Source organism: Lissotriton helveticus, chromosome 7 (assembly GCF_964261635.1).
Source record: "Lissotriton helveticus chromosome 7, aLisHel1.1, whole genome shotgun sequence".
Taxonomy (NCBI): Eukaryota; Metazoa; Chordata; class Amphibia; order Caudata; family Salamandridae; genus Lissotriton; species Lissotriton helveticus.
Window position 1 is genome coordinate 1,617,672,098 of NC_136068.1, and position 22,848 is coordinate 1,617,694,945.

General features: G+C 45.7%; 1 protein-coding gene across 2 annotated transcripts in view; it reads left to right on the forward strand.

Annotated features, from left to right (window-relative positions):
* The first annotated feature begins 558 nt into the window (after positions 1 to 558).
* LOC144770613 (E3 SUMO-protein ligase ZBED1-like) overlaps positions 559 to 22,848 on the forward strand; it is a 185,779-nt gene continuing 163,489 nt past the window's right edge. For both annotated transcript variants that reach the window (XM_078655295.1, XM_078655296.1), the window contains exon 1: positions 559 to 717. The gene's annotated coding sequence lies outside the window, so the exon portion shown is untranslated. The remainder of the gene's footprint in view (positions 718 to 22,848) is intronic.

The following is a 22,848-nucleotide window of genomic DNA, read 5'->3' on the forward strand; positions in this document are numbered from 1 at the left end:
ACCATGTGCCTATTTCTTCACTCTTTGCAGCAAACGTGATCACCTATACTCCCCTCTAACCTCCATCTCTCAACTTGTGTTATAATTCCCAGTGCCACTTACTTTTCTGCCCACTTCATTCCACAAGAGTAGCATGTGCCCCTGACGTGAATTAAAGGCAGTAAGGCACGTCTGAAATCACACTCTTAAATATGCCGCAGGCTACTGTATATACTCTTATCCTATTGGCTCCTCTTTGTCCTCGTGCCTCAATTATAATGGGCGGAACCGATTGCTGGTCGCATTTTAAAGCGCATCTGAGCGCTCACCATGTTAATCGCGGTAGGTGTGGCCATTAGAAAGTGCCCTTCTTATTGGCTGTTCTTACTATCGTTCATGTTCGAGGCTAAAGGGGCAGGACCGATTGCTGTCCGAGCAGGCTGCACCCCGCTATCCCTAGTTTAACATCTCGCGGTGGGCGTGGTCTTAAAAAGAGAGTCCAGCCCCCTAGCCATTGGCCATAGCTACTGCCCGTCAACTACTAATTACCAATCGATATGTCCAATCGGTGCCGGGGGAGGAGCATAGGCCTGTGGTATCAGATTCTGCTTTCAGTCGGGGGAAATCGAAGTCAGGGTGGCTTAAAGCAGCGGTTAAATGATAAAATAGGTAATAAAACCGCCGGGGAACAGAGGGCTGGGCCCCGCCCAAGCCACCAGTCGATACCGCGAACAGCAGGTGAGTGAGAGCCGATATCAGCCGGCAGCCCACCAGATTGGGTTTTAATCGATTGCACAGTGAGTATCGCCACCGATACCAAAGTTGAATGATGCACAATCGATTAATCGGTTTCATTGTTTAGCGGAGTGATGAAAAGGGGGTGGGGCTGCAAAATGGCAACCGCGAGAAGGTCACGCATTAGTTGTCAACTCGTGAAAAAATTGGAGCGCAAAATGGCGCCGGATGGGAGTGGCCAAAAATGACAGCGCGTGCAGATGGTTACGTAGCAAAGATGCGTGTTGGTGACGCAACCAAAAGCTTGATATCGCTTGCCAATGAGTGTGTCGGTGTTGAGCGATTGGTGTTTCTGTGTTTTTTTCTGTGGCAGGTCGTGTCAGTTTTCGTCTCGTTTCTTACGCATGTCTAGTAACATTGCGATTTTCTCTCCACTTTGTGAAAACCAGTGAACGCACATTCTGCTCAATTTGTTGTATTTGAAAATGAGTATTTAACATGCGCCATCTTAAAATCCTCTTGATTTCAAATAGCTTCTTATTTTTACATTGCGCTTGCAACCGCAGATTTTGAAGTTTCTTGCACCTATAATTAACCATTACCGTTAACTGAAGGATAATCTAAAGTACTCTATCTTCTGAGTGATGCACGTTTTGTATGGTAAGAAAAAGCAGGTTCAACTAATATTGTGACCAGCAGTGCCAAACACCACAAGCAATGAAAAATTGATTCTTTAGCAGAATCAACATGCATTGGCGAAGTCAATAGGTCTTGCCTTTGCTTGTTGGGTATTGGCTTTGCCAATTTTTAGGTTGAGCCCTGAGCCAGCGCGCAAGCGGGTTGATCTGTGGTACTTGAGTACCGGAGAGAAGCCACGCACACTCCCCAGCCCAACTTTTTTTTATTGGCTTGTGTCTTTGTCCTTTCTAAATGCCGTCTTCCGATTAGTTTATAGGCTTGTTAGTCCCTTCTTATGGTGGCCATGTTGTCATTTGTATCCTTCCATGGCTACTGGTCCCTTTACTTCGAGGGTTGCACGGTATGTTATTTAGATTGTGAGCAATATTTTCTTCCGTGCCTTCTCCCCCGCCCCTCCCGCTGTCCGTGCCGTCTCGCCCCCGCACTCCTGCTGTTCGCGCCTTCTCGCAGCCTATTTGGAATGCAATAGGTCTTCCGTAAATGCAAGTCCTTTCGCATTGCAACTGCTTTTTTTATTTATTTATCAGTATTGGACGCTTATGTACACCTACTATCTTGTAATGCAGTTTGTATAAAAATAACAAACACAATTACAAGTTGGCTGCTGCAGTGTATGAGCACGCATGCACAGTGGCTTTATTGTAACAATGTTTGTATTTAAAACTTGATTATGAGGTGGTCTTGTAACTGAGAGAAGGGGTAGAGGGTCACAGGGACACCAAAATACAAACAGTTGTGCACAAGAGCAGACATTGATTTAACCGCATCGCTGCGGCGGCTACTTCGCCGCAGCGCTAAGTGGGCGGGGCGGCCGCATGCTGGTGACTGAACCGCTCCGTCACCAGCCGCGGTTGAGCTGTGCTCGTGACGGAGCGGTTCCATCATGGCCCCGCCCGCTCAATAGAAGGCGCCGCGCAGGCGTGGCGGCGGGGCCATGACTGAACCGCTCCGTCATCAGCACAGCCCAACCGCAGCTGATGACGGAGTGGTTCCGTCATCAGCATGGAAAGGGTTAAGATTACATGAGAACAAGAGTGGGTGCACACACTGACATGAACATCCATATAGTATTACAAGAGTCTATACAGGTTCTGACACAAGCGTACATACATCCACACACTAGTACACAGTCATTCACACGTGTTCACAGAAGCAACAGAAATTTACAAAGCGACACAGACACATTACACTTGGTGTAACTGTACACAGACTTACACAAGATCGAACATTGACACGGTAAGTAAGGCAGAAAGCGTCCAAGGGCGTGGCTTAGGTTGTGAAAGCAGTCCTGAATGCTAATGTATTCAATGCAGCCGCCAAATCTATAAAGAAAGGGGCCCCTGAATCTAGGTTAAGAAGCCAGGACAGGGAAATACAAATTTTTTTTTTTAAAGAATCACTTGGAAAAGTGGATCACAACATCATATAGGCACATATCTCAATCATTACATTTTTCTTAAGCATGTTCCACATGTTTTAGATGTGTGTGTATATATATATATATATATATATGTATATGTGTACCCAAACATTGAGGCGCCTCATATCCGCGTTTTCAAGCCTTTTATTTCTCTTGGGCAGCAGGAAAAACGGTATCTAGTTGCAGCAGTCTTTGATAGTCCAAACCGGTTTCGGGCTCCATTAGCCCTTTCTCACTGGATTCTGCTGTGGGAATGTCGCGTGATTTTCGCGCTGTGTTTGTTGCGCTTTTAAAATCAGCTTCGCCTCAGTGGGCATGGCCATATTGCATCCTGGTGAACGTAGTTATGAACTTTTGTAGTTCACATGCATTCTTCCACAAAGTTTAAATACCTATAGTAGGTTTTGCTGGCAATGAAGATGACATTGTCCCTGCCAGTATTGACCTCGAGAACGGCAGCGCTGTTCCAAATGACGCCGATTTAAACTCAATAGGCGTGATGGATCCGCTCTTCTGCGGCGGGGCGTCCCGGGCCGCTATATATATCCATATGAAAGTACCCCAACATTGAGGCGCCTCACATCATCGTTTTCAAGCCTTTTATTTCTCTTGGGCAGCAGGAAAAACGGCATCTAGTTGCAGCAGTCTCTCTTCAAGAGAAGCAATGTTAAAAACCTTTTTAAATTGTTTTCCTTTAAAGACTTTTGCGATGGAGTCCTGAGGAAGGCGAAAGCCGAAACACGCATAACAATCCGCCAGCTTTCATCAAATTACAAACCGCCAGTTTTCATCACTTTAAGGGAATGAAATGAATATGTATTAACATCAAGAGAGATTTCTTGGGATTAATAACAATTGAGAATGTATTAGCCAATGTATGCATATAAATGTCTGTACATGAAGACAACCGGTTTATTTTACACACACAAAGAAAAATGTCAATGAGCAGAACAGAAATCTGTATGTAAAAGAAAAAAGTGTATTGGTTTTATGAATAATTAACTAAAGTATATATATCATGAAACAAGATTTTTTTTAACATAAATATCTAAAAAATAAAAATATATTTTTGATATAAGGTTGTCTTGTGGTGAAAATAATATATAGTTATCTAAAACAAGTGGAACATGCTTAAGAAAAATGTTATGATTGAGATACGTGCCTATGTGATGTTTTGATCCACTTTGCCAAGTGATTCTTTCAATGCAGCCGCCTACTTCAATCAATCAATCGGGTCGTACTTGTAAAGCGCAGCTTGTCACCCAAGAGGGTATCCAGGCTCTTGCTGCAGGTATCAGTCAAAGAGCCTGGTCTTGAGCCCTTTCCTGAAGTGGGTCTGCGAGGGTGCGGAGGTCTAGGGTGTTCCAAGCTTTGGCAGCAAGATGGGAGAAGGTGCCCTCTGTATGTAAGTTATCTGTGTAAGGGTGAGGTGTGCGGAGGTTACTGAGAGGTTGGTGGAAATGCAGGCTGGGGTGCCTGGAGGCTGTTTTTTTGGTTGTGGAGGGCTTTTTAGGCGTGGATTAGAAGCTTGAACTGGCATCTCTTCTGGATCTGGAGGCAGTGAGGTTTTGCTGGGTGATGACGTTCCTCTTGGGCAGGATGAGTCTGGTGGCTGCATTCTGAGTTCAGTATTGGTGCCTGTATGGAGTGCATTGCTGCTGTAGTCCAGTTGGCTGATGACAAGGCCCTGCGTCACAGTCTTCCTGGTGCATATTGTGCACCACTTGAAAACTTAGCGGAGCGTGTGGAAGCAGACTGAGGAGACTGCGTTAACCTGGTGTTTCATGGAGAGTTTGCTGTCGAGGATGATTCCTAGGTTGCGGGCTTGGTCTGTGGGGTGTGTGTCCAAGTTCCGACTGCCACCAGGAGTCATTCCATTCAATTCAATATATTTATTAAGCATTTGGATCTCTAATGAGGTCCACTTAAAACATACAAAGTTAATCATAGCAAAACCCAACAGCCATTAAACAATACTTCATTAAAGATTCATCATAAAAAACATAACCATTTCCAACATTACCTCTATATTTAAATATCAAATATATTAACATTAAAAAGCAGTTTAATCTAATGGCATGTTAAGGAATAAAGTGCTTCATGTATCAATAATAGCAAATCATTAAGTAAAGTGCATCTAACAGCAGCAATAGGGTAGCAGCAATCAAACATTTATCTCCTATTCTAGAACCATAAAGAGTTAGGTCCTGTTAAGAATAAATACTATTTATCTAAGATGCATCAAGAGTAGCAGCGATATTTCCCTTTAAAACTTTTTAGATGAGCAAAGTAACCTAATTAGTGCAAACAGAGAATTAGCAACAGTCATAGTCAGGCTCTAATAAAACCATTTAAAATATGTTCATAAAATCCCTAAAAAGTTATAAAGTTTAATGCATACTATTTCAATTTTTGGACAGAGCAGAAATTCTGTAGCTTATGTAACATTTTTAATGCCATTCTGGATAAACATTGGACGTAGCCACCTAAATCGAAATGTAATCAGAGCAGAACAAACAAACAAAACATGATCGAGATTCTGAGTAGCCTTATTACAAAAGTTAACATTTTTCCACCTTCCCTGCTGGGTGATCAATTTCCAATTAAATCAGTTAAGGGTAAGATGTTCATCCGGTAGAGAATAATCCATCTACGAATACTGTGGCTTAAGTTCCACAATAGATATTTCTGAGAAACTCTCAGGGAAGCATACTTGACTATTGTGTCCAGTCTGGCTCTCATTCTGCAAATCCCAATATCTCTCTGATTGGAGTCATTCCTGAAGGCATCATGTCTGCTGAATGGATGATAGGAGGAGACGGAATGCCTGGAAGCTTACTTTATGTTATGAGCTGCAACGCATTGTTTGGTTAAGGGAAACTGGTGGAACTGTTCAGTGAAATAATGTTGTAACAGAAGCAAAAAGCTCAACGGAAGAATGGGAAAGTGGAGAGGAGAAAGACAAAACCCTTTTGGCTGAAAGACTACATTTGTTCATAAGTAATAGGCTTGTTCTCAAATATATTGGCAATATTAGTATTATGTTTTAATGTTGGGTGCGTTAAGATGCATTGTATTTTCCGATGCAGGGGGGCTTAGTCTTCATGGAAAGGGTTTGCTTCCAAGAATGATATATTGGGCTGCAATGTAATTTTAATGGTTTGTATGGTTTAACATTTGTATTTTACCAATCCATTTTATCTTTGTGTTTGACATGTTATTTTGTCTGTTGATTAGAAATGGGGAAGATTTTGAGGGGAGGGGACGTGACGGGTTTGTTGCTCCTTGCTTAATAAACTCAATTAAAATACCTCTGCATCTTAAAAATAAGAACTTCAGTCTGGTCTGCCTCCTACTTTGTCTTTTCACCTGCTTCACTCAGTGTAAGATGGGTCTCCCTGAACATTATTTAATATTTTGGATTGAGGAGGGTAGGTGGTTTTGGGATGGTGGGTATTGGGCAATTTTAAATACCAGAAACATTTAAGGTAATCGCTTTGCAATCCTATCCAGATTAACATATTTCCAAATAACAAATGCAGGATTCGATTTTAAAAGCTTTTGTCTTTTTGAGAATCTAAAACTCAGAGGATGCAACTACAACTTTCTGAAAAGGGACAAAGCTTGAAAATCTTGATAGTTATTGTCGCAGAATGTACCAACCATAAGCCTAGATAATTTTATCATAATTGCTTTGGTTTGATATGTAGTTAATATTGGATCACTGTGTTTCATAAGACTCCCATGTAGCCTCAGTTCTAAGAACTGTAAAACAGGAAAACCCAAGTGGGACTGGTCAGTCGTGCATTCACAACAAACTACAGTCGAATAGCGCTTCTTCCGTACAGCAATATCGAAAATTATCAGATGCTTAAAATTATGCTGCAATGCAACCACTTTGATGTAGCGCAGCAGGGACTGAGATATGACAGCAATTGGACGGGCATGCTGAATGGGGGTAGTGCTTAACTGAATTGCTTTCAAGTGCTGTGTTAATAAATACATTATTAAGTGTGGACAGACAGTGTAAAAACTGGACTTTTGAGCTACAAATTCCAACACTTGATAATGATAATGATGATGATATTTATAAAGCGCACAAATACCAACAATGGTGTCTCAGCGCTAGCCTGAGCTCCTACTGTTACCTCAGCTGGCTGAGAAAATATTGCACTATATGTCAGCACACATCTGAAGCACGTGTTCATTACTTGATCACTCTTCCAAGCCTGGACATGGAAAACACAAACAATATTGTGTGGTTTAAAAAATAGCCTGGTGAGGAAAACTGTAGTTACATCAAAACGTACGTGCCACATATTTGTTACAGTAAAAAAGATTGCATTTTTGTTTGTTTGCAAAAAAATATTTAAATCTAAAAATCACAGTTGACAAACCCATTATTCCAGAGAGAAAAGTCACAAACGAGTCTCTACCAGCAAATCCTGGCATAGCATTTCTTTACTCCAAAAGCGTGTATTAGGGGGTATCAACTCAAACTGCAGTCAAAGTCTTGGTGCAAAGTGGAAGCAATACGGAGGGATGAATTGTGGAGTACGGGGTGGGGAAAGCAACACATAGGGTGTGGAGATGGGACGAGGTGCCACGCCTCCTCCCCCTGAAAGGTCAGTGTCCACTAAGGGGAAGCTTCAAAGGCTTGCCGCCTCTGTGAGTGACCCCAGCCATTTGCTGCTCCCACCAACTGGCTCCCACTGGTTCTGACCCCCACGTTTGGCGGGAGAATCGTCGGGAAACCCAAGTTAAGAGGAGAGGTGTGCCCACCTTTGCCAGCCCCACCCCTCAAGTGGGAAAGTCGAGGTGAAGCGAAGCACAACTCTCAGTCCCTGCAATCTTACAGATGGGAGACCCAGCCAACCAGAGTGAGGCCTATGCCCCCCTCCCACTGGAGGATGACATAATAGGGGGTCTAACCACCCCAAGGTAGGGACCCATTGGTTCAGACCTGTACCTACCTGTAACGCCCCTCAATCTGGATTTGAGGGACAACCCCGAACCTTGCCTCCTCAGACAAGACCAGAGCGGAAAAGAAGAAGCAAGAAGAAGGACCGAACAGCCGTGCAGAGACAAGAGGAGCTGACTTGGGCCCCGGTCCTACCAGCCTGTCCCGACCTCAGACTCCTCCACCAAAGCCTCGTTGTGTCCTGCAGCCAGCAGTCCTCAAGAACCCGGGGAATCTGCCTTGCAACTAAAAAGAACTTTGTCTCTCATGAGTACTGGATGTGCTCAAAAGTAACCGACTGACTCCGGATGACCCAGCGAGGTTCCCCCACTCCGCTCCTGGTGCCCCAAGCGTGAATGAACCAACACCCTATAGAGGTCCACCAAGCGTTCCTAGCCTGGATCACAGTGACCCCTGAACCTCAACAAGCTTCCAAATCCAACCTGCAGCCAAATATCTGACCGGTCCCCTCAACCGTGACCGAAGGCAACACCCTGACCGACTCCGTAGCCGAAGCGGTCCAGAAAGAGCAACTGTGACCGTTCGACCAACTGCGTCGCTGCACGCTTGTGGTCTCAGGATGATGACTTCCAAAGCCCCATTCGCCTCAGCCGTGGCTAACCGACTCCAAGGGAACCACAACCGAGTCTGCAGCAGCAGCCAAGGCGGCATCCTACACCCATCCGCCCCTGCGCTGCTGGTGGTGTAGTACTTGTGTTGGCCATTGGGCCATGGGGTGCTGACCTCGACCCCAGGTGATTTTGTCCCCCAATCTGGTGGCCTGCCCGCCGCAGTCCCCAATCCCACTACTGTGCGTAGCCAGTTGGCTAACGTGCGGTCCATGCATTTTGCACCCGGCTGCCTCTGTGACGCAGGAGGTGCGACTCTAGTGCCTGTATTAAGTTTGCAAAACACCGTTACTCATTTTATCTCCCACAGCAAATTTACGAGCCTTGTATCTAGAGATACCTGGCTTAGTAAGAAAAGTAATTGCACAGTAATACTGACTATCTGCAAATACAAAGTAATTCTACTGTATCAATTTATTGCCATCAAGCTGTATTTCTACTGTTTAAGCTTGCAAAGTATTTCTATATTGACCTGTACCAGACATAGCTTGGTTCTAGGAAATACAAAGAACAAAATATTTTTATACAAACGAATTGGTCAGAGTTCAGTCCTTGAGTGTTTGAAATCATCTCTTGCCTGAGTTGTACAATAAATGCTTAGCACTACCCTCTGATAAGGCTTTATTGCTCGCCCTCACTTCCAGAAAATAGAGAGTAAGGTACTGTCTACTTTAACCTCTGCCTACCCTTGGGGATCACATGGACTCTATGCACACTATACCTTACTTTGGTATAGTGTATACAGAATGGATCACTTGTACCTGCAATACCAGGGTCAGGTGTGGTGACCAACTTAAAAACCCTCATTCATGTACAGGAGCGTTAGGGCGGTATATCTTGATTCTCCGCTTCTCTTAGAACGGGAAAGCATCATCGTCTTTTGTTTTTTTTGTTGATAATATGCTTTCCTCCACCTGTAGGTTGACCCACTGGTTTTAGCAGTAGTGATCAGGAATAAAGTGAACAAGAAGTGAGGTAAACAGAAAAATTGGAGGGAGTTAAAATTGCTTCGCGCTACCTCCTAAACACATTTTATTCAGAAGAAGAGGTGGCAAGATTAAAAGATTAGGTGGTGCATATATAGAAATGCTACTCTTCTATAGCACTGTGTGGTTCATGAGAAAGGTCGACATGCTTCAGCCCCTTCTATTGCCCAGGAGGGGTCGGAGGGCTTTCTTCAGGACCTAATTATAAGTGCTGGGTAGCTAATTGTGTAAGCACCCTATTTCGGGTAGGTAATTAACTCACCCTTTTTCTCAGTCACAGGTCAGTGGTACCTATAACTGGAGTAAAAACAGATTACACAAGTGTCCATATATACATGTTACATATGATTACAGTGGAAAATGATAAGTGTGTAACTCCAGGTGAGTAATCAAAGATAATGGTCCCTGACACATTTAGAAATTGACAAGTATAAAGGATGTAGTATCAAAGCAGTTACAAAGATGACAAATATAAAACTGAATTCTGGAGAGAAAGAGCGTGTTATTCAAAGAATATAGCCGTTAAATACGCTTGATTAAAAAAATAAAGGCTGTTGACATTGCGAACCGCATTCAAGAGTCAGCAAAAGTACTTGAAAGTATTGACGTTTTAGTTTGCATGGCCAAAGGTCAGAAAGCTACCTATAACAAACCGTTGCAGAAAAGAAAACCTTGTGGTGGTATTAACGTGCTACTCCTGTGGATCTAAATTTCATGTGGTGTAATTTAAACAAAATGTCCTGCTCTTGATAAAGACTGTCAAGTGTGGCGTTTATTGTCATTTTGCCTGTGTGTGTACAATAAGCAGCAGGTAGAGCAGAGGGTTAACCCTCTTCCTAGATCTAACCATCCCCAGGAAGAAAATAATTCAGAAAAATAATAGTATCAGCCCCCTGGTACTCCCCCCATCTGAGAACTCTTAAAAAACACTGTAAGATTGCAGAAAGGAACTGGAGGATAGACTATGCAGAACACACACAAATAAAATATCGGGGAACTGTTAGAACCTACCATACAGCAATAAGCACAGCCCAGGTGTCCTTTTACAAAGGAAGCTGCCTACTGCCCCAGGGAGATGTTTAAAATAACCAAAACCTTGCTGGAACCTAATTCCAACGGGCCTCCCTCTGAACCCTCTAACAACCACCTTTTTAAAAACAAAAATCTCAGATCTACTTCTCCTTTCAGAAGTTGGAGGGAAGTTCTAACCCCACCCTCCCTAACACCCCTAGTATCTCTAAGGAGACTACCAAATTGCTTCTGTCTATTTATGATCCATCGAAGTTGTTGGGGAAAAAATTAGTTGTTAGCCTAGAGACTATTTCTGCCCATTGATTTTAATGTATGTATTTCTGAAGGTTTTTCTGTCTAATGTAAATGGGTTGGAAAATTGAATTTCTGTGACGCTTAGTACAAGAAAGGAAACAGTAGTATCAGTCTTGTCATGGATGCTCGCTTAATTTCGGTGGAGGCCATTATACTGTACCTTCGGGTACAAGCAGGTGCCGCTCGAAGCTGCGTGATTGACTTTTGTGGAAGGACTCTGCTGCTCTGTGCCTGGAGCCCCTGGGAGCCCTATTGAATTGACTGGACGGCGAGGGAGTGTGGGACTGCGAGTCCCAGGAAGCCTGCGGCTCTGTCATCGGCCGCACCTGAGTTGACTCTTCCCCCCTGACCCCGCCTTCTCCCAGGAGTTTAAACACACGCCTCGCGGCCCCCGCTTCGCGGGAGCCGCTCGAAGCTGCGTGATTGACTTTTGTGGAAGGACTCTGCTGCTCTGTGCCTGGAGCCCCTGGGAGCCCTATTGAATTGACTGGACGGCGAGGGAGTGTGGGACTGCGAGTCCCAGGAAGCCTGCGGCTCTGTCATCGGCCGCACCTGAGTTGACTCTTCCCCCCCCCTGACCCCGCCTCCTACTCCCAATAAAGACACAGAAGGTAACGCGTCACGCGCGCGGGCGGGCGCCGGGCTAAGCCCGGGACAAGGGCGGGACCGTTTTGTGGCCGTTCGGGGGCCGAGGGAGGCCGGGCTGAGCCAGCCCTCCCAACATTTATTTTTTCGTGCAACCATTCTTAGTCCAATCCATAAGTAAGTTTGTTGTCTGTGCCTATTTAAATTTGATTCCTATACATTGACGTGGCTACATTTAATGGCTGCTATGCATGGAAAAAGTGCGTCATCTGACTCTGGGGGCAACAACAAGGGGACTTTGGATAAGTACTTCAGAAAGCCCGCTGGTGATACAGACAGGGACTGTGATCTGGCGGATCGAAGGGCAGAGCGCCGACGCTCCATTGAAGCCATTAAAAACAGATCCACCAGGGGCGTATCACCAGAGAACAGCCAAGTGCAAGCGGGAGAGGGTTTGCCACATGCAAATGAAGACTCGCAATTATCGCAGGGATATCCCATGCTCCTGCGAGAAACGATCCATTCATTATTAGTTATTAGTGGTATAGAAGGAAGTAACACTATGGGTATTAGTGATATTACCACTTCAATTGAAACCATACCTACTAATATACGAATACCACCACCTGGGAAAAAGAAATTTGGGAAACAGGGGGTTGGCAAAATTGTTGGACCACCACCAAATAAGAGACAGAGGAAGGGAGGGGCTCAGCAAAGAGCCAAAATCAGTCACACTGATTTCGGAAAGGGTAGAATAGTTACAGTTGCTCCTGTACCCATAAGTAATGTAATCCTATCCCCTGACCTGGCCCAGGTTGCCCCACATGAAATGCCATCCTCCCCAAATATTTCTATATCGACTGCAGTTGGTCCAAACTTAATACCTAGCAGTATCTCTCCCCCTACTGATAATTTGTCAACACTCTCCCTCGAAAGTATTGAACACCTACTTAGGGCATTCACATCCCCCATATTAGAGAGGCTGAAGAGGTTAGAGGATCGATTGGGGGTTATAGAAACGGCGATCACTAATAAAACAGGACAGTTGGTAGTACCTGCAAAACAAGTTTTAACGCCTATAGCTGTAGTTCCTACACCCACACAAAAGGCTTCAAATCCTCCAAGTAATCTTGCGAGCAGTACTGACCAGGGGGTAATTCCATCTAAGGCAGTTCATCAGCCCACCCAAATTAGTAAGAAGGACACCAATAAAGGGGTCAGCACAGTGGTTGCTAGAATTAATCAGGAGGTAGGGGGGAGAGTATACCCAGGTAAAGTAGGGAACCAGAGGGTCCGCAATGTTAAACTACCACCAGAGGCAGTCCCCTACGTGGTGGTCCTTACGGGGGTCCCCAGGTTGGCAGACAATAAGAGGGAAGGGTTCAGCCAATTAAAAAATAAAACCATACATTGGCTTGGGCAACATAGACCACTCTCACGCTTCATCAACAATGAGATTGTTCATGTAAGGCGACTCCCCTGGTTGGGGAGTAGAGTAAAGGATATAGAGGGGGTTATTATAATTATAAATTTCAGAGATCCAGGGGCAGTGACACACATCCTTAATTGGATGCCAAGGACCACTGGTTCACTTATTGTCCCCTGTGATTTAACCTACTTCTATCCTAGATCCCAGGTGTCTGCAATAACATCCGTTGGGATACCTTTTGGCCCTTTTAATAACCCTCCCGGAATGTTTAATAATCAGTATATGTGGCAGGATCAAAACCCCAAAATGTCAAAAAATACATCGGGATGGAATATCGTACCATATAGGGAGAATAGGAATAACTATAGAGGCATGGAACAATCACAAAGTGTAGGTGGAATGAATCACTTGTTGCCTTTCACCCCTTTTGAAACTTCGAACAGGTTCGAAGCGTTCTCTGGGCTAGATGATTGTGAATGACGGTCGGGCCCCCTGTTAATGGGTCTGAATCGAGGCGAGTGTCTAGCACCAGACCGATCTCCCCAATTGCCTCTATTTCTGGGCCTATGCAGGAGAATGACACAGCCCTATGTAAATTCCTTAGTTGGAATATAGCTGGCCTAAGAGCCAAAAAGAATGATCCGCTATGGATTAATTTTATCACCTCCTTTGAAGTCATAGCTTTACAAGAATCCTGGGAAACCTCATGTGATGTTTGGCTGGATGGTTTTGTTACCTTCTTAGTTCCAGCGATACCCAGCCAAGCTGGGAGAGCTAAAGGGGGTTTAATTTTTCTTTTTTCCCTCAATCTTGCGGGGTCTTTTAAACAGTTACTCAGGTTCCCCTAATCTTTTGATTGTAGAATGGATTGTTTCTCCGATCCATTCAATTTTATTACTTAATTTTTATAAATCCTGGGAGAGGGCAATGGATACAGATCACATTGCACAGCTAGGGACATTTTTATATAATTTCAGTCTCAATAAGCACACTGTATTTGAGCTCATCGTGTTAGGTGATTTTAACACTCATTTATGCAATCTTCCCTGTCACTTGGGCGAACATTTGGGACCAGCTGGAACATTTATACCCCATTTTGAACACACAAAAACTGGCGAGGCCTTGGAAGTTTTAATGGCCAGTTCTAACCTTTATGAACCCCTAAACACAGATGGGAGGGAAAGAGTCCCTACATATAAAGGATCTCCGCAAGGGTCTATAATCGACTATATATTTGCCACGCCGGTGATACAATCAAAGGTACTAACCTATAGAACAATTCAGTCACCGTATAGTGATCATAACCCTGTGGTATTGGAGACGAGTTGGGGGGACCTAAAACGAGTGGGGCCGGGCCGCCAACAGGAGAAGGTAATACCTGTGCCCTCTGACCAAGGGAGAAGGCTCAAATGGGGCAAGGTGATTCCAGATGATTTTATGACAATTTTATTGCCTAAATTTGAGGGAGAAATAGAGTTATGCTTGGATCAAGAGGCCTCTAACAGCTCAATTGTTCGAGCTTTTGAATCCATATGTGCCCAAGTTACGAAGGATCTGACTGTTATGCCCACCAAGAAAATTCCTAGTATGTCAAAATGGTTTGATGTTGATTGTTCACGGATACATACCCGTTTAATGCATGCACTAAAAGCTTTACCAAGGGATAGGCTGCTTATTGCCAGCTTGAGGAGGGAATACAAAAAGACTTTAAAGGGGAGAAAAGATTAAATCAAAAGTGAAGCGTGGGATAGACTTCTTTCTGTTGATGTCTTGCGTGATAGCAAAAAATTCTGGGAAATCATTAATCATCCTTTTTTTGCAGATGAACTAAATGTAGCCACCGACGGTGTTATCCCGGACGAGAAGTGGGTGGATCACTTTAAAGATGTCTACGGCGAGAAGAATGGTATTGCCCAGCCCCGCCAATTGATAGCACAGGCCTCCCCCCGATAGTCTTTTTAGAGGAGGAAGTTTTAAAGGCTATTTTGGAGACCTCAAAAAATAAGGCCCCGGGGACTGATGGTGTACCTGCAGACCTATACAGATACTGCCCGAAAACTTGGTCTCAGATATTAACTAAAGTCTTTAGGGCAGCAAATGAAAAGGTGTTTCCAAATACCTGGGCAATCTCCATCATAGTGCCAATTTTTAAAAAAGGAAAACGTGATGACCCGGGGTGTTATAGACCCATTTCCCTTCTCGATTCGGCCATTAAGATCCTGGGCAGAGTTGTATTGGCTAAACTTAGGGAAAATTTGGAGGCCTGCGGAGGGCTATCAAACATACAATATGGGTTTAGGGAGAAACGAGGCACCCTGGACCAATGCTTGAATCTGCACCTTCTAATTGCCAAATATGTGGTGGCCGGGGAGGGTTCCCTTTACTTGGCCTTTATGGACCTCTCCTCGGCCTTCGATTTGGTAAATAGGTCCAAATTATGGTCAACCCTTCTTGAGATGGGGATAGACTCTTCCCTGGTTGCTTTTATAGCTTCTTTACACCAGGAGCTATTCGCCAAAGTAAGGGTCACAAATGAGGGGAGATGTACGGGGACTTTCAGGTCAGAGAAAGGGGTCCGCCAAGGGTGTATCCTGGCCGCCCTTCTGTTCACCATTTATATAAATGGGCTGGAAAAACAGCTGGAGGAAGGGGGTGCAGATGTGCCGCGTGTGGGAGGTCAGCCGATCCCGGCCCTCCTATACGCAGATGATGCGGTACTGATTGCCCGTACAGGCATCGGTCTGCAGACACTATTGGATCGTTTCGGCTCCTTTATGGAAAAACTTGACCTGAAAGTAAACGCGAAAAAATCCCATACTATGATAGTGGGAAAGCAGAGAGGGAAATTAAGATCTAAAACCTTCAAATGTAAGGGGGAGGTGGTTTCCAGGGTCCCGGTTTTTCCCTACTTGGGGGTCCTTTTTGATGAAAGGGGGTCTTGGGCCCCACAGCTAAAGGCAAAGTGCTTAGCCTTGGCTCGTTCAACAACTGCCTTGTTGGGTTTTACCAAAAGGTTGGGGGCCAGGCCAATGGAAGCACTTTTGAAGGTTTATAGCACCAAGTGCATTCCCATTGCCACCTATGGGGCTGCCCTGTGGGGTTATGTTACTCAAGAAAAAATCCAAAGGGTAGAAAATAGGTTAATTAGAACATTGCTTTCAGTGCCAAAATCGACCCCTACATTCTCTATCCACGAGGAAGTAGGTCTGGGTTATATTACAGACAAGCTGAATCTGGCACCTCTTTTACTTTGGGCAAGGACATGGCTGAATCCAGAATTAACCTTAAACCATCTTATTCTGGAGGACGTCATGTCTTTGGACCATGACATGAAAATACCTTGGTTGAAGTTTCTAAAAAACACATTTTCAGCTTTGGGTAGAGTGGAACTTTTCTTATCTCCTCGCGACATTAAGAGAGAGGACGTAAAGTGGATTAAAGTCCATTTTACAGACAGGGTCCGCCTTAGTAGAGAGGGGAGGGAAATGATGAAACCATCCATAAGAGCTCATGTTATGTTAACCACTACCCCAACCCTGGAACCATATTTGAACTTTGTTACAAGACCCCTTCACAGATTTTTATTAACAAGATTCAGGTTCAATTTGATCCAATTTTCTCTAGGTTATTACCCTTTATTGAATCATTCGAAAGATGCACCCCCTTGTGACTGTGATAATTTTTCTGAGCAGGATACCATGCATTTTATGATGTTTTGTGGGTTTTATACTGCTGCCAGGGAAAAACATCTATTACCTGTGCTGAGGGAGGCGGGTTTTATTCAAGTTAGACCTGCTTTAATTTACCTCCAGATGTTGGGCAATATTTACATTACCTTTAGTGTGGCCAGTTTCCTGGCAGAAGCTTTCCGGTATAGAAAAAAACGAGCTCCATTGAACATTTTATTGTAAATAAGGTATCTTTTATTAGTATTAGACACAATGTAGTTTAGCAAATTTCGGGTTTATCCCGCTGTTGTATTAATTATGAAATGTGATTTTAATGCATATGTATTGTATGTGCTTTTTATGGTTTCTTTGAAAATCGAATAAAGCGTGCTTTGACTGACTGACTACTGTACCTTCTTTTATATGCACCTATTGACGATGAGCTGCAGGGACTTCATGAATATGCAATGCCAGTATCTGCATTCCTCCCCCAAATATTATAATTGGAGGTTCCAATTTACCCTTAACCCACCTGGGCTAACCGGCCTTTACTCAACGTATTCAAAACAATGTGGACAAGGTTGGCATAGAAAAACTTGATCAAGAAGTATCTGACTGAGCTATTAAAGGGCTTAGAGCTACATGATATTTAGTGGCATAGAAACCCAGATACACCTGGTTATACCTGGTTGGTCATAGATAGAAGCCTAGCTCATTTTAAGGTTACTTTCTGATAATGAGAGGTTCGAGTCTCGGTAACGACGCCAAAAAAACCTCCTGTGATTCTGGGCAAATCACTTAATCTCCCCGTGCCTAAAAAAATGAAAGTGTGTCCTCATGTAACGTAACTGGTGCTATGTAAAGCGCTCTAATACCTGATTCAGCTCGGGTCTAGTTCGCGCTATATAAAACTCTGCAAAAAAAACAAAAAAAAAAAAACAGCTGACTGTGGAAACCAAACTCGTGGTAATTTTGGGACAACCTATGGGGAGGTGGATAAAATACAAGAGCGAAATATTTGAATCATGCTAGATGCCTCATTGTTATCAAACCAGCAGTTTTTAACTACGTGGGCTTAGATATAAGTTTTTGTTGTACTAGTAATGGCTGTGCTTTACTTCTAGTGTGTGGCAGGGTACCAGAGACAGAGGGTAGACTAGATCGTTTCAGAGAGGGTTTTATTTTTCCCAACACTACTTGTCAGTCTTTCTTTAGCAAAGGTTGCGGAATCAGTCTTGATTTTCAGTGCGGGAGACTCAGGGAATGGTAGACCGGACTCTGCGTAATCTTGATAACAGCTGGTCCCCAGAGTCGGTTGCTCCGTGGTGGTAGCCGCAACCAAAAAGAAAAGCAAGAAAGTAAGAAAAATCAGGACAGCCGTCCTATTAGCTGGTTCCCTAAACCAAGGACCAAGGGGGGGGGGGTGAGGAAAGCTACAACTCCAAGGTGCACGACGTGAAGAACACACGACAAAAGTGAGGGTCGGTGCTCGTGTGCACGGGAGGGTGAAAATGGGTTGTATTTAAAGAGGGGGGGAGGGTTATGTACAAGGAGTCTCAATTAGAGGAGGGGGCTCGGTGTTACACAGTCGGCGATCTTTTTTTCCTACCTAACCCGCCACCTTGCCCCGTACCTGTTCCAGCCACGCTCCTCCCCTGGGAACGTGGCAGGGCGACTCGTGGGGTCGTTGGCCTCCTGGCGTCTCAGCGCTGCTCTCAGGCCCGACATACTCTCCTTGCCGTCTGTAACTTCCTCAAAGCTCCGGTCTCTGACACTCGCTCTCCACTCCAAACCTTCCTCCTCACGGGTAACTCCGTGCCTCTTCTTCCGGGGATTCCCTTCGTTTGACGGTCCATGCGGGGTGACGTCATCCGAGGGTGGAGTCTCGTCCTACAGGCAGTCCCAATTAAAGGTACCCGCGCTTTGTTCATCATCCATGTTTTCCTAAAGTTTGCGTTTGTGGAAGCCATGTGTCCTGCTGAAAGGGGACAAGAGGGGGTAAGATATGTTTTGCCGACCACCATTCCCGTACATCGTTAGATTCTTCCTGGCGCCGCCCCGCCCCGTCACACCCCCCCCACCCCCTGGATTCTCCCGCTCGGGGAGAGGAAAATCCCTGGACAGGTAATCCGCATTGCTATTATCCTTCCCTTTCTTATGTTGTACTTCAAATGCAAAAGGCTGTAGAGACAAGAACCAACAAAGCACACAGGGATTTTGGCCTTGGTTTGTGTACATCCATTTCAAGGGAGCGTGGTCTGTGTAACGGATGAACGACTTCCCTTCCAGATGTTAACGTAGTTTGTCAATGGCCCATTTAATGGCCAGACACTCCCGTTCTATCGTGGGATACTTGCTTTCCCTAGGAAACAGCTTTCTGCTAACATACAAAATGGGGTGTTCCAGTCCATCCCCCCTACCTGCGATAACACAGCCCCTATTCCTGAGTCAGAAGCATCAGTGACCAGGATGAAGGGTTTATCGAAATCAGGTGATATGAAAACTGGTTTGGTAGTGATAATTTTCTTTAATTCTCTGAACGCCCTCGATACCTCTGCAGAGGGAGTAAGTAGTGTTCGGGGCCTGACTTCTTTTCTGAGGAGGTCTGTTAAGGGAGAGGCTCCTTCTGCAAACTTGGGAATGAATCTGCGGTAATACCCTATTAAGCCTAAGAATGCCCTTAGTTCCCTCTTGGGGTTGGAAAGGGTGTTTCTTCTATGGCCTTGACCTTTTCTGTCTGTGGTGCGATCATCCCGTCGCCCAATACGAACCCCAGGTATTTCACCCTTTGGGCTGGCTGTAGAGGGGATGAGAAGGTTTGTTGCCTTGGGAGGAGGTCCAAGCCATTTTTTCAGCATATTTATGTGATAACATTGTTTTTTAGGTCTCGCGCCTGCGATTGCAGGGGCGAATGCTCCTGCTGTCGCAAAGCGAGTCTATTGTAATCGTTTCAGTCATTTCAGCTTTCAAGGACTACCCAGAGGAGACAAGAGACTGTCACGCGCACGCAACCTGCCGGAATCGGATCAGGTCGCGCGCGTTAACACGCGCTCCTATTCCGGCAGGCTCTTCAGTCACCATGGATCACGCTCGCACACAGACACACATACAGACACACACCACACCTCCCCAGCCCCCCTCCCCCCCGCTGCCGCCCCCGCCCACACACACACGTGCACACATACAGAGAGATTCCCCCCCCCCCAACTAACCCCACTCACCGCATCGCCGGACTCTGCAGCCTCCGCGGGGCTCTCACTCGGACATGGGAGCCCCGCGTCACCACTCCTCTGGCCAGGCACTCCGCGTGCGCGGGCTTCTGAAAACGGAAGTCCCGCCCCACACCAGGTTTCAGTTTCGCTCATCTTCAAGCATCTCCGTAGTTCAAAACCGGGCCCCGTCCAACAGCCGCCTCTACAATCACAAGCCGCCCTAGGGTAACGAGGATCACAACCCCTACCCCTCCAGACGAAAATGAGGAGGAAGAAGAGGATGAGAACGACGAGGAAGATGTGGGTATAGAGGTGATGTTTTTCCGGCCCGTGCCCTCTGCACGTGTGTTCCTGTGTCCTGTCCTGTCTTCCACAGCACGCTTGTGCCTTCTTACCACCAGTCATGTTGAGTTCCATGTCCCGGGTTCTGCGGCCTGCTCTTGGCCTGGCTATGCGACCGCTGGAGCCTCTTCTGCCTCGCATGGCTTTGGGAACCGCCGGCCCTACGCGTCCTTTTACTCGTAGCCTTTGGCTGCTGGGTTCCGCCTCCACCCCTCAGAGACCCGGTCTGCTGCACTCCCAGCGAGGACTGCCATCCGTGTCCTGCGGCTGCGGAGGACTGCACACAGAAGGTGAGAGCTGAATATAGGGAGGAACGCCAGGGCTGGCGAGAGGGATTTTATTGCCAAGAGACTGAGGTGGTCACTGAATGAGCTTTTATAGAGGCCATTGCTAGTTATGAAGAGAGACCGCCGCCGGCACGGTTTGGAGGAATAACGGGGTTGAGGCGTAGATGCGTGATGAACATCGCTTAGAATGTGCCCCGGGTAGGAGCCTTTACTGTAAGGATTTATGAAGACCGGCATTTGCAGATTTCAACTAGTATGTCTTAAGTCCGATGTCCATGGAGTTTGGGTACTCTGGGAGTCCTGTGTAGGTCCTCAAACTGATTCATATGAAAGGATAGAGGGTCTTTCTCTTGTTAACGGTTTGAAGCGCTTGACTCCGTTATTTTTTTTTGTCTAGCGGAGATAAATAATGTGCCTATATCGCACTGAAGCCACTCGCGTCTTAGAACCTAGTACCTAGATTTGTGAACCTGTGTGTGCTTAAAAATGAGTTGGGTTTAAATCCCAACAATGGTAGCAAGTTTTTTGTTGAAGTAATCGTGGCGCTAGCCTGTACGTGCAAGATTTGTTTTATGGAAGCAAACTCGAAAAGGAGACTACTTCACTGCATGATTTATCAAGGTAGATTGCAACTCCTGACTGTTTACCCTTGCTTTCCAATCACAAAGGAGGATATTTAATTTTCTTTTTGGGCCAACTGAACAGGTCAGGTGGCATTATACTGAGCTGGACTGGACTACTGGGGAGATCAGAGGCTAGAGTAGAATTGACTATATCTAGGTGGGACGGTTATTGTGGCACGTAAGAGAGTATGATGGCGCACCTGCAATTGCATATTCACTGAAGCCATAAGACATTTGGGTCAGTGAAATGTATTCCTCCACGGAGGAGTGTGCAGCATCTCCGAGCAACCACCCCCTCACTCTCAAAGACCCTCACCTTCACACCCCCCCATTCCCTCTCAAAATCACACACCCTCACTCACCCATACACCCTCGCCCTTACACCCTCACACGCCCACCCCCTCCCTCACCCTCACACACCCCCTCACAACCCCCGCACCCTCACACCCCTTCGCCCCCGCACCCTCACACCCCCTCGCCCCCACACCCTCACACCCCCTCACCCTCCCTCACACCCCCTCTCACCTTCACACACCATCTCTCACCCTCACACACCGTCTCTCACACACCCTCACTCACCCACCCTCACTCACCCTCACTCGCTCACTCACCCTCACTCACTCACTCACCCTCACTCACCATCACTCACCCTCACCAGCATAGCATCACAAAACACAGCATAGCATAACAAAACACAGCATAGCATAACAAAACAAAGCATAGCATAACAAAAAAAAAACACAGAATAGCAAAAGATAGCATATCCTAATTATTCCCAACTCTCCTTATTATTAAGCAACATCTGACAGTTTGCAATTCATCTTTATACACTAATTCAGAGTTTTCGAAAAAATTTATGCAACGCATTGTCATACACAATGCCAATAACTCAAACTTTAATGCTGCAACACCTATTGCATTGTAAATGCTTGTTTGATGGTGTGATCTGTATCCTGTACGTGGTGTCGCCTATGGTCTCTTTCACTCGGTACGGGCCCATCCACTCGCTTTTAAATTTACTGGCAGAAGATGGAAGAAGCACCAGCGCCCAGTCCCCCACAGCCAACCTTCTCAACTTCTTTCCCCGATCATAGTATTTCTTCTGTTTGGTCCTGTTTTTTTCCAAATTGGAGTAAGCGAGGTCTCTTAGTTTCCCCAGCTTCGACCTTAGTTGCTGCGTATACTCTAGCAGAGACCGTTGGTCTTGCTCCTCTTCTGTCTCCCATACATCTTTGGTCATTTCGAGCAATGACCTCGGCTGTCGTCCGTATTCTAACTCGAATGCTGAGCAGCCTAGGCTGTTTTGTATCTGTGACTGTGAGACGTAAAGGGCCAGTGGTAGGAGTCGGTCGCAGTCACGTCCCTCTACTGTGAGCATCTTCTTTAAGGTGGACTTCAGGGACTGGTTGTATCTCTCGACGAGCCCATCCGTTTGGGGGTGATATACGGACGTCCGCAGATGATGCACATCCAATGTCCGGCATACCTCCTTCATGCGGGACATGAAGGGGGTCCCCTGGTCCGTCACTACTTCTTTAGGGAAACCCACCCTGGAGAACAATTCCACAAACTTCTCTGCCATGTTTCTGGTGGTAGGAGCCCTGAGAGGAAAGGCTTCTATGAATCTGGTAGCCTAATCGACTATAACTAGGGCGTAGAGGTGCCCTCTAGATGTTTTGGGTAATGGCCCTATTAAGTCCACCCGACCCGTTCAAAAGGACTTCCGATTATGGGCATGGATCGCAGAAGTGCGGTGGTAGGTCTGTGGGTGTTTTTCTTCTGGCATATTTCACAAGTTAAGCAATAATTCTGTATATCTTTCTATATGCCGGGACAGAAAAAATACCGTAACACATTTTTGGAGGTCTTTTCTTTTCCGGAATGTCCGGCCGTGAGATGGGCATGTGAGAAGAATAAGACCTGGTCTCGGAAGGGCACTGGAACCAATAGCTGAGAGGGCCCCCCCTT